The sequence below is a fragment of the Xenopus tropicalis genome, chromosome 1 (genome assembly GCF_000004195.4).
Source record: "Xenopus tropicalis strain Nigerian chromosome 1, UCB_Xtro_10.0, whole genome shotgun sequence".
Classification (NCBI taxonomy): Eukaryota; Metazoa; Chordata; class Amphibia; order Anura; family Pipidae; genus Xenopus; species Xenopus tropicalis.
Genome location: NC_030677.2, coordinates 22,365,431 through 22,377,321, shown reverse-complemented (window position 1 = coordinate 22,377,321; position 11,891 = coordinate 22,365,431).

The following is an 11,891-nucleotide window of genomic DNA, read 5'->3' as shown; positions in this document are numbered from 1 at the left end:
TATGTCACAGTGATGTCATGTGATGTCAGGAGTGATGTCACAGTGATGTCACAGTGATGTCACAGTGATGTCAAAGTGATGTCAAGTGATGTCAGCTTAGGCAAGTGAGGATAAAGGGTAACTTTTATTATGTTACTATGTCACAGTGATGTCACAGTGGATGTCAAGTGATGTCAGAGTGATGTCACAGTGATGTCATAGATGTCATAGTGATGTCAGCTTAGTTGCCCTCTCTCTGCACCCTCTCTAAGTCAATAATGTCTGTTAAACTCTGTAGATCAGTCAATTCTATCCAGGATGTGGCATCCTTGCAGCAGTATCTTGACCAACTGGCAATCTGGGCGGCAAAGTGCAGATGAGATTTAATGTGGATAATGTAAGGTCATTGCACCTGGGATGTAAAATATGAAAGCCACTTTATACCCTTATTGAGACTGCACTAGGAAAGTGAGGGAATACAGGGTAACTTACTATGTTACTATGTCACAGTGATGTCACAGTGATGTCACAGTGATGTCACAGTGATGTCACAGTGATGTCACAGTGATGTCACAGTGATGTCAGCTTAGGCAAGTGAGGGAATAAAGGGTAACTTTCTATGTTTCTATGCCACAGTGATGTCAGAGTGATGTCAGAGTGATGTCACAGTGATGTCACAGTGATGTCATAGTGATGTCACAGTGATGTCATATTGATGTCAAATTGATGTCAGCTTAGTTGCCCTTCTCTTCACCCTCTCTAAGTCAATAATGTCTGTTAAACTCTGTAGATCAGTCAATTCTATCCAGGATGTGGCATCCTTGCAGCAGTATCTTGACCAACTGGCAATCTGGGCGGCAAAGTGGCAGATGAGATTTAATGTTGATAAATGTAAGGTCATGCACCTGGGATTAAAAATATGCAAGCCACTCATACCCTTAATGCACTTGCACTAGGGCAGTGAGGGAATAAAGGGTAACTTTCTATGTTACTATGTCACAGTGATGTCAGTGTGATGTCACAGTGATGTCACAGTGATGTCACAGTGATGTCACAGTGATGTCACAGTGATGTCACAGTGATGTCAAAGTGATTTCAGCTTAGGCAAGTGAGGGAATAAAGGGTAACTTTTTATGTTACTATGTCACAGTGATGTCACAGTGATGTCACAGTGATGTCACAGTGATGTCACTGTGATGTCACAGTGATGTCACAGTGAGTTCACAGTTATGTCAGCTTAGTTACCCTTCACTTGACCCTCTCTAAGTCAATAATGTCCCATTAAACTCTGCAGACCAGTCAATTCTATCCAGGATGTGGCATCCTTGCAGCAGGATTTTGACCAACTGGCAATCTGGGCGGCTAAGTGGCAGATGAGATTTAATGTGCATAAATGTAAGGTCATGCACCTGGGATTTAAAAATATGGAAGCCACTCATACCCTTAATGGCACTGCACTAGGCAAGTGAGGGAATAAAGGGTAACTTTCTATGTTACTATGTCACAGTGATGTCAGTGTGATGTCAGAGTGATATCAGAGTGATGTCACAGTGATGTCACAGTGATGTCACAGTGATGTCACAGTGATGTCACAGTGATGTCACAGTGATGTCACAGTGATGTCACAGTGATGTCAAAGTGATGTCAGCTTAGGCAAGTGAGGGAATAAAGGGTAACTTTCTATGTTACTATGTCACAGTGATGTCAGTGTGATGTCACAGTGATGTCAGAGTGATGTCACAGTAATTTCACAGTGATGTCACAGTGATGTCACAGTGATGTCACAGTGATGTCAAAGTGATGTCAGCTTAGGCAAGTGAGGGAATAAAGGGTAACTTTTTATGTTACTATGTCACAGTGATGTCACAGTGATGTCACAGTGATGTCACAGTGATTTCAGTGTGATGTCACAGTGATGTCACAGTGATGTCATAGTGATGTCAAAGTGATGTCAGCTTAGTTGCCCTTCTCTTCACCCTCTGTAAGTCAATAATGTCTGTTAAACTCTGTAGATCAGTCAGTTCTATCCAGGATGTGGCATCCTTGCAGCAGTATCTTCACCAACTGGCAATCTGGGCGGCTAAGTGGCAGATGAGATTTAATGTGGATAAATGTAAGGTCATGCACCTGGGATTTAAAAATATGCAAGCCACTCATACCCTTAATGGCACTGCACTAGGCAAGTGAGAGAATAAAGGGTAACTTTCTATGTTACTATGTCACAGTGATGTCAGTGTGATGTCACAGTGATGTCACAGTGATGTCACAGTGATGTCACAGTGATGTCACAGTGATGTCACAATGATGTCAAAGTGATGTCAGCTTAGGCAAGTGAGGGAATAAAGGGTAACATTCTATGTTACTATGTTCCAGTGATGTCAGTGTGATGTCACAGTGATGTCACAGTGATGTCACAGTGATGTCACAGTGATGTCAGCTTAGGCAAGTGAGGGAAGAAAGGGTAACTTTTTATGTTACTATGTCACAGTGATGTCACAGTGATGTCAGTGTGATGTCACAGTGATGTCACAGTGATGTCACAGTGATGTCATAGTGATGTCAAAGTGATGTAAGCTTAGTTGCCCTTCTCTTCACCCTCTCTAAGTCAATAATGTCTGTTAAACTCTGTAGATCAGTCAATTCTATCCAGGATGTGGCATCCTTGCAGGAGGATTTTGACCAACTGACAATCTGGGCGGCTAAGTGGCAGATGAGATTTAATGTGGATAAATGTAAGGTCATGCACCTGGGATTTAAAAATATGCAAGCCACTCATACCCTTAATGGCACTGCACTAGGCAAGTGAGGGAATAAAGGGTAACTTTCTATGTTACTATGTCACAGTGATGTCAGTGTGATGTCAGAGTGATGTCACAGTGATGTCACAGTGATGTCAAAGTGATGTCAGCTTAGGCAAGTGAAGGAATAAAGGGTAACTTTATATGTTACTATGTCACAGTGATGTCACAGTGATGTCAGTGTGATGTCAGAGTGATGTCACAGTGATGTCACAGTGATGTCATAGTGATGTCATAGTGATGTCAGCTTAGTTGCCCTTCTCTGCACCCTCTCTAAGTCAATAATGTCTGTTAAACTCTGTAGATCAGTCAATTCTATCCAGGATGTGGCATCCTTGCAGCAGTATCTTGACCAACTGGCAATCTGGGCGGCTAAGTGGCAGATGAGATTTAATGTGGATAAATGTAAGGTCATGCACCTGGGATGTAAAAATATGAAAGCCACTTATACCCTTATTGAGACTACACTAGGCAAGTGAGGGAATACAGGGTAACTTACTATGTCACAGTGATGTCACAGTGATGTCACAGTGATGTCATAGTGATGTCACAGTGATGTCATATTGATGTCAAATTGATGTCAGCTTAGTTGCCCTTCTCTGGTCCCTCTCTTAGTCAATAGTGTCCCATTAAACTCTGCAGACCAGTCAATTCTATCTAGGATGTGGCATCCTTGCAGCAGGATTTTGACCAATTGGCAATCTGGGCGGCTAAGTGGCAGATGAGATTTAATGTGGATAAATGTAAGGTCATGCACCTGGGATTTAAAAATATGCAAGCCACTCATACCTTTAATGGCACTGCACTAGGCAAGTGAGGGAATAAAGGGTAACTTTCTATGTTACTATGTCACAGTGATGTCAGTGTGATGTCACAGTGATGTCACAGTGATGTCACAGTGATGTCAAAGTGATGTCAGCTTAGGCAAGTGAGGGAATAAAGGGTAACTTTCTACATTACTATGTCACAGTGATGTCAGAGTGATGTCAGAGTGATGTCAGAGTGATGTCACAGTGATGTCACAGTGATGTCACAGTGATGTCACAGTGATGTTTAATGAATATAAACACTATAACAAGTGTTGTAAAACAGCAATCCGGAAGGCAAAGATAGAAAATGAGGAGCGCATCGCGGCCGAGGCCAAAACTAACCCCAAAAAGTTTTTTAAGTATATTAATAGTAAAAAGATGCAGGTTGAGGGTGTGGCCCCATTGAGTTATAATAACAATATGGTTACAGCGGATACAGAAAAGGCAGATGTGCTTAACCAGTTCTTTTCTTCTGTGTATACAGTAGAGGAGCCAGTGGGCCAAGTCTCACCCAATAGCTTCACTGTTGCCTCAGCTCCAACTACACAGTGGTTGGCACAGGATATGGTGCTTAAAGGGTTACACACGATAAATGTAAACAAGGCACCTGGGCCAGATGGAATACACCCTCGGGTACTGAGAGAGCTAGGGGCAGAATTGCAGTGGCCCTTGTTTCTGATATTCTCAGACTCTCTTTCATCAGGTATGGTACCTAGTGATTGGAAGAAGGCGAATGTCACTCCCATATTTAAAAAGGGAATAAGATCTCAGCCTGGCAATTATAGGCCTGTAAGTTTGACATCCGTGGTGGGCAAGTTATTTGAAGGCTTGTTAAGGGATCACATTCAAAATTATGTAGTGGAGAATGGCATTATGAGCAGTAATCAGCATGGCTTTATGAAGGACAGGTCATGTCAGACCAATTTAATTGCTTTTTATGATGAGGTAAGTAAGAAGCTGGACAGTGGGGATGCAGTAGATATAATCTATTTGGATTTTGCCAAAGCATTTGATACCGTTCCCCACAAACGACTGCTTTCTAAGCTAAGGTCTATTGGTCTTAGTGAAGTCGTTTGCACATGGATAGAAAACTGGCTACAGGATCGGGTACAGAGGGTGGTTGTTAATGGCACATTCTCTACTTGGAGTAAGGTTCTCAGTGGGGTCCCTCAGGGTTCTGTACTGGGTCCACTTTTGTTTAATTTGTTCATAAATGACTTAGGGGAGGGTATTATGAGTAATGTATCAGTGTTTGCAGATGACACAAAACTCTGCAGACCAGTCAATTCTATCCAGGATGTGACATCCCTGCAGCAGGATCTTGACCAACTGGCAATCTGGGCAGCTAAGTGGCAGATGAGATTTAATGTGGATAAATGTAAGGTCATGCACCTGGGATGTAAAAATATGCAAGCCCCGTATAACCTTAATGGGACTGCACTAGGCAAATCCATAATGGAGAAGGATCTCGGAGTCCTTGTAGATAATAAACTTGGCTGTAGCAAGCAATGCCAGGCAGCAGCTGCAAGGGCAAACAAGGTTCTGAGCTGTATTAAAAGGGGTATAGATTCACGGGAGGAGGGGGTTATTCTTCCCCTTTACAGAGCACTGGTAAGGCCCCATCTAGAATATGCTGTTCAGTTTTGGTCTCCAGTGCTCAAACGGGACATTATTGAGCTAGAGAGGGTCCAGAGAAGGGCAACTAAGCTGGTAAAGGGTATGGAAAGTCTCGGTTATGAAGAAAGACTGGCCAAGTTGGGTCTGTTTACACTGGAGAAGAGGCGCTTAAGAGGTGACATGATAACTATGTATAAATATATAAGGGGATCATATAATAACCTCTCTAATGTTTTATTTACCAGTAGGTCCTTCCAACGGACACGAGGGCACCCACTCCGTTTAGAAGAAGGGAGGTTCCATTTAAATATTCGGAAAGGATTTTTTACAGTGAGAGCTGTGAAGTTGTGGAATTCCCTCCCCGAATCAGTCGTACTGGCTGATACATTATATAGCTTTAAGAAGGGGCTGGATGGATTCTTAGCAAGTGAGGGAATACACGGTTATGGGAGATAGCTCTTAGTACAAGTTGATACAGGGACTGGTCCGATTGCCATCTTGGAGTCAGGAAGGAATTTTTTCCCCTCTGAGGCAAATTAGAGAGGCTTCAGATGGGGTTTTTTGCCTTCCTCTGGATCAACTTGTAGTTAGGCAGGTTAGGTATAGGCATTATGGTTGAACTTGATGGACGTATGTCTTTTTTCAACCCAACTTACTATGTTACTATGTTACTATGTATGTCAAAGTGATGTCAGCTTAGTCAAGTGAGGGAAGAAAGGGTAACTTTTTATGTTACTATGTCACAGTGATGTCACAGTGATGTCACAGTGATGTCACAGTGATGTCACAGTGATGTCACAGTGATGTCACAGTGATGTCAGCTTAGCCAAGTGAGGGAATAAAGGGTAACTTTTTATGTTACTATGTCACAGTGATGTCACAGTGATGTCACAGTGATTTCAGTGTGATGTCAGAGTGATGTCACAGTGATGTCAGAGTGATGTCACAGTGATGTCATAGTGATGTCAAAGTGATGTCAGCTTAGTTGCCCTTCCTTCATAAAGTCAATAATTTGTTAAATTTTCAGCTTTATGCCAGGATTGGTATATGAGGCAGTATGTTGCTCTTCTTTGCTAAAGCGTTGATACAGTACAGAAGTTAATGATCAAATTAAGGAATATATAATATTTGTAATTGGATAGAGAACTGGCTGAAGGATAGAGTACAAAGAGTGGTTGTAAATGGAACATTTTCTAATTGGACCAGTGTGGTTAGTGGAGTACCGCAAGGGTCAGTCCTTGGGCCTTTGCTGTTTAACTTGTTATTAATGACCTGGAGGTGGGCATAGACAGTATTGTTTCTATTTTTGCTGATGACACTAAATTGTGCAAAACTATAAGTTCCATGCAGGATGTTGCCGCTTTGCAGAACGATTTGACAAAATTAGATAACTGGGCAGGAAACTGGAAAATGAGGTTCAATGTTGATAAGTGCAAAGTTATGCACTTTGGTAGAAATAATATAAACGCAAACTATCTACTGAATGGTAGTGTGTTGGGGGTATCCTTAATGGAGAAGGATCTAGGGGTTTTTGTTGATAACAAGTTGTCTAATGCCAGGCAGTGTCATCTTGTGCTACTAAAGCAAATAAAGTGCTGTCTTGTATAAAAAAGGGCATTGACTCAAGGGATGAGAACATAATTTTGCCCCTTTATAGGTCCCTGGTAAGGCCTCACCTTGAGTATGCAGTGCAGTTTTGGGCTCCAGTCCTTAAGAAGGATATTAATGAGCTGGAGAGAGTGCAGAGACGTGCAACTAAACTGGTTAAGGGGATGGAAGATTTAAACTATGAGGTGAGACTGTCGAGGTTGGGGTTGTTTTCTCTGGAAAAGAGGCGCTTGCGAGGGGACATGATTACTCTGTACAAGTACATTAGAGGGGATTATAGGCAGTTGGGGATGTTCTTTTTTCCTATAAAAACAATCAACGCACCAGAGGTCACCCCTTTAGATTAGAGGAAAGGAGTTTCCATTTGAAGCAGCGTAGGTGGTTTTTCACGGTGAGGGCAGTGAGGTTATGGAATGCCCTTCCTAGTGATGTGGTAATGGCAGATTCTGTTTAATGCCTTTAAGAGGGCCTGGATGAAGTTCTTGATCAATCAGAATATCCAAGGCTATTGTGATACTAATATCTACAGTTAGTATTAGTGGTTGTATTTATAGTTTATGTATGTGAGTGTATAGATTGGTAGGTGTGGGTTAGGTGTGCTGGGTTTACTTGGATGGGTTGAACTTGATGGACACAGGTCTTTTTCAACCCTATGTAACTATGTAACTATGTAACTATGTACTATGTCACAGTGATGTCACAGTGATGTCAAGTGATGTCAGCTTAGGCAAGTGAGGGAATAAAGGGTAACTTTCTATGTTACTATGTTCCAGTGATGTCAGTGTGATGTCAAGTGATATCACAGTGATGTCACAGTGATGTCACAGTGATGTCACAGTGATGTCAGCTTAGGCAAGTGAGGGAAGAAAGGGTAAACTTTTATGTCACAGTGATGTCACAGTGATGTCACAGTGATGTCACAGTGATGTCACAGTGATGTCAGAGTGATGTCACAGTGATGTCAAAGTGATGTCAGCTTAGTTGCCCTTCTCTGCACCCTCTCTAAGTCAATAATGTCTGTTAAACTCTGTAGATCAGTCAATTCTATCCAGGATGTGGCATCCTTGCAGCAGTATCTTGACCAACTGGCAATCTGGGCGGCTAAGTGGCAGATGAGATTTAATGTGGATAAATGTAAGGTCATGCACCTGGGATTTAAAAATATGCAAGCCACTCATACCCTTAATGGCACTGCACTAGGCAGTGAGGGAATAAAGGGTAACTTTCTATGTTACTATGTCACAGTGATGTCAGTGTGATGTCACAGTGATGTCAGAGTGATGTCACAGTGATGTCACAGTGATGTCACAGTGATGTCACAGTGATGTCAAAGTGATGTCAGCTTAGGCAAGTGAGGGAATAAAGGGTAACTTTTTATGTTACTATGTCACAGTGATGGTCACAGTGATGTCACAGTGATGTCACTGTGATGTCACAGTGAGTTCACAGTGATGTCACAGTGATGTCAGCTTAGTTACCCTTCACTTGACCCTCTCTAAGTCAATAATGTCCCATTAAACTCTGCAGACCAGTCAATTCTATCCAGGATGTGGCATCCTTGCAGCAGGATTTTGACCAACTGGCAATCTGGGCTGGCTAAGTGGCAGATGAGATTTAATGTGGATAAATGTAAGGTCATGCACCTGGGATTTAAAAATATGCAAGCCACTCATACCCTTAATGGCACTGCACTAGGCAAGTGAGGAATAAAGGGTAACTTTTATGTTACTATGTCACAGTGATGTCAGTGTGATGTCAGAGTGATGTCAGAGTGATATCAGAGTGATGTCAGAGTGATGTCACAGTGATGTCACAGTGATGTCACAGTGAATGTCACAGTGATGTCACAGTGATGTCAAAGTGATGTCAGCTTAGGCCAAGTGAGGGAATAAAGGGTAACTTTCTATGTTACTATGTCACAGTGATGTCAGTGTGATGTCACAGTGATGTCAGAGTGATGTCACAGTAATGTCACAGTAATGTCACAGTGATGTCACGTGATGTCACAGTGATGTCACAGTGATGTCACAGTGATGTCACAGGATGCAATTGTCAGCTTAGGCAAGTGAGGGAATAAAGGGTAACTTTTATGTTACTATGTCACAGTGTGTCACATATGTCACAGTGATGTCACAGTGATGTCACAATGATTTCAGTGTGATGTCAGAGTGATGTCACAGTGATGTCACAGTGATGTCAGAGTGATGTCACAGTGATGTCATAGTGATGTCAAAGTGATGTCAGCTTAGTTGCCCTTCTCTTCACCCTCTGTAAGTCAATAATGTCTGTTAAACTCTGTAGATCAGTCAGTTCTATCCAGGATGTGGCATCCTTGCAGCAGTATCTTGACCAACTGGCAAATCTGGGCGGCTAAGTGGCAGATGAGATTTAATGTGGATAAATGTAAGGTCATGCACCTGGGATGTAAAATATGAAGCCACTTATACCCTTAATGAGACTGAACTAGGCAAGTGAGGTATAAAGGGTAAATTTCTATGTTACTATGTCACAGTGATGTCAGTGTGATGTCACAGTGACGTCAGAGTGATGTCAGTGTGATGTCACAGTGATGTCAAAGTGATGTCAGCTTAGGCAAGTGAGGGAATAAAGGGTAACTTTTTATGTTACTTATGTCACAGTGATGTCACAGTGATGTCAGCTTAGTTACCCTTCACTTAACCCTCTCTAAGTCAATAATGTCCCATTTAAACTCCTGCAGACCAGTCAATTCTATCCAGGATGTGGCATCCTTGCAGCAGGATTTTGACCAACTGGCAATCTGGGCGGCTAAGTGGCAGATGAGATTTAATGTGGATAATGTAAGGTCATGCACCTGGGATTTAAAAATATGCAAAGCCACTTCATACCCCTTAATGGCACTGCACTAGGCAAGTGAGAGGAATAAAGGGTAACTTTCATTTACTATGTCACAGTGATGTTCACAGTGATGTCACAGTGATGTCACAGTGATGTCCACAGTGATGTCAAAGTGATGTCAGCTTAGGCAAGTGAGGGAATAAAGGGTAACTTTCTATGTTTACTATGCCACAGTGATGTCAGGTGATGTCAGAGTGATGTCAGTAGTGATGTCACAGTGATGTCACAGTGATGTCATAGTGATGTCACAGTGATGTCATATTGATGTCAAATTGATGTCAGCTTAGTTGCCCTTCTCTGGTCCCTCTCTTAGTCAATAATGTCCCATTAAACTCTGCAGACCAGTCATGCTATCTAGGATGTGGCATCCTTGCAGCAGGATTTTGACCAATTGGCAATCTGGGCGGCTAAGTGGCAGATGAGATTTAATGTGGATAAATGTAAGGTCATGCACCTGAGATTTAAAAATATGCAAGCCACTCATACCCTTAATGGGACTGCACTAGGCAAGTGAGGGAATAAAGGGTAACTTTCTATGTTACTATGTCACAGTGATGTCAGTGTGATGTCAGAGTGATGTCAGAGTGATGTCACAGTGATGTCAAAGTGATGTCAGCTTAGGCAAGTGAGGGAATAAAGGGTAACTTTTTATGTACTATGTTCACAGTGATGTCACAGTGATGTCACAGTGATGTCACTGTGATGTAACAGTGAGTTCACAGTGATGTCACAGTGATGTCAGCTTAGTTACCCTTCACTTGACCCTCTCTAAGTCAATAATGTCCCATTAAACTCTGCAGACCAGTCAATTCTATCCAGGATGTGGCATCCTTGCAGCAGGATTTTGACCAACTGGCAATCTGGGCGGCTAAGTGGCAGATGAGATTTAATGTGGATAAATGTAAGGTCATGCACCTGGGATTTAAAAATATGCAAGCCACTCATACCCTTAATGGCACTGCACTAGGCAAGTGAGGGAATAAAGGGTAACTTTCTATGTTACTATGTCACAGTGATGTCAGTGTGATGTCACAGTGATGTCACAGTGATGTCACAGTGATGTCATAGTGATGTCAGCTTAGGCAAGTGAGGGAATAAAGGGTAACTTTCTATGTTACTATGTCCCAGTGATGTCAGTGTGATGTCAGAGTGATGTCAGAGTGATGTCAGAGTGATGTCAGAGTGATGTCAAAGTGATGTCACAGTGATGTCACAGTGATGTCACAGTGATGTCAGCTTAAGCAAGTGAGGGAAGAAAGGGTTACCCTTTATGTTACTATGTCACAGTGATGTCACAGTGATGTCAGTGTGATGTCACAGTGATGTCACAGTGATGTCACAGTGATGTCACAGTGATGTCACAGTGATGTCAAGTGAGTCAAGTGATGTCAGCTTAGTTGCCCTTCTCTTCACCCTCTCTAAGTCAATAATGTCTGTTAAACTCTGTAGATCAGTCAATTCTATCCAGGATGTGGCATCCTTGCAGCAGTATCTTGACCAACTGGCAATCTGGGCGGCTAAGTGGCAGATGAGATTTAATGTTGATAAATGTAAGGTCATGCACCTGGGATTTAAAAATATGCAAGCCACTCATACCCTTAATGGCACTGCACTAGGCAAGTGAGGGAATAAAGGGTAACTTTCTATGTTACTATGTCACAGTGATGTCAGAGTGATGTCAGAGTGATGTCACAGTGATGTCATAGTGATGTCACAGTGATGTCAAAGTGATGTCAGCTTAGGGCAAGTGAGGGAATAAAGGGTAACTTTTTATGTTACTATGTCACAGTGATGTCACAGTGATGTCACTGTGATGTCACAGTGATGTCACTGTGATGTCACAGTGAGTTCACAGTGATGTCACAGTGATGTCACAGTGATGTCAGCTTAGGCAAGTGAGGGAATAAAGGGTAACTTTATATGTTACTATGTCACAGTGATGTCACAGTGATGTCACAGTGATGTCACAGTGATGTCACAGTGATGTCAGCTTAGGCAGGTGAGGGAATAAAGGGTAACTTTATATGTTACTATGTCACAGTGATGTCACAGTGATGTCACAGTGATGTCAGTGTGATGTCAGAGTGATGTCACAGTGATGTCATAGTGATGTCAGCTTTGTTGCCCCTTCTCTGCACCCTCTCTAAGTCAATAATGTCTGTTAAACTCTGTAGATCAGTCAATTCTATCCAGGATGTGGCAT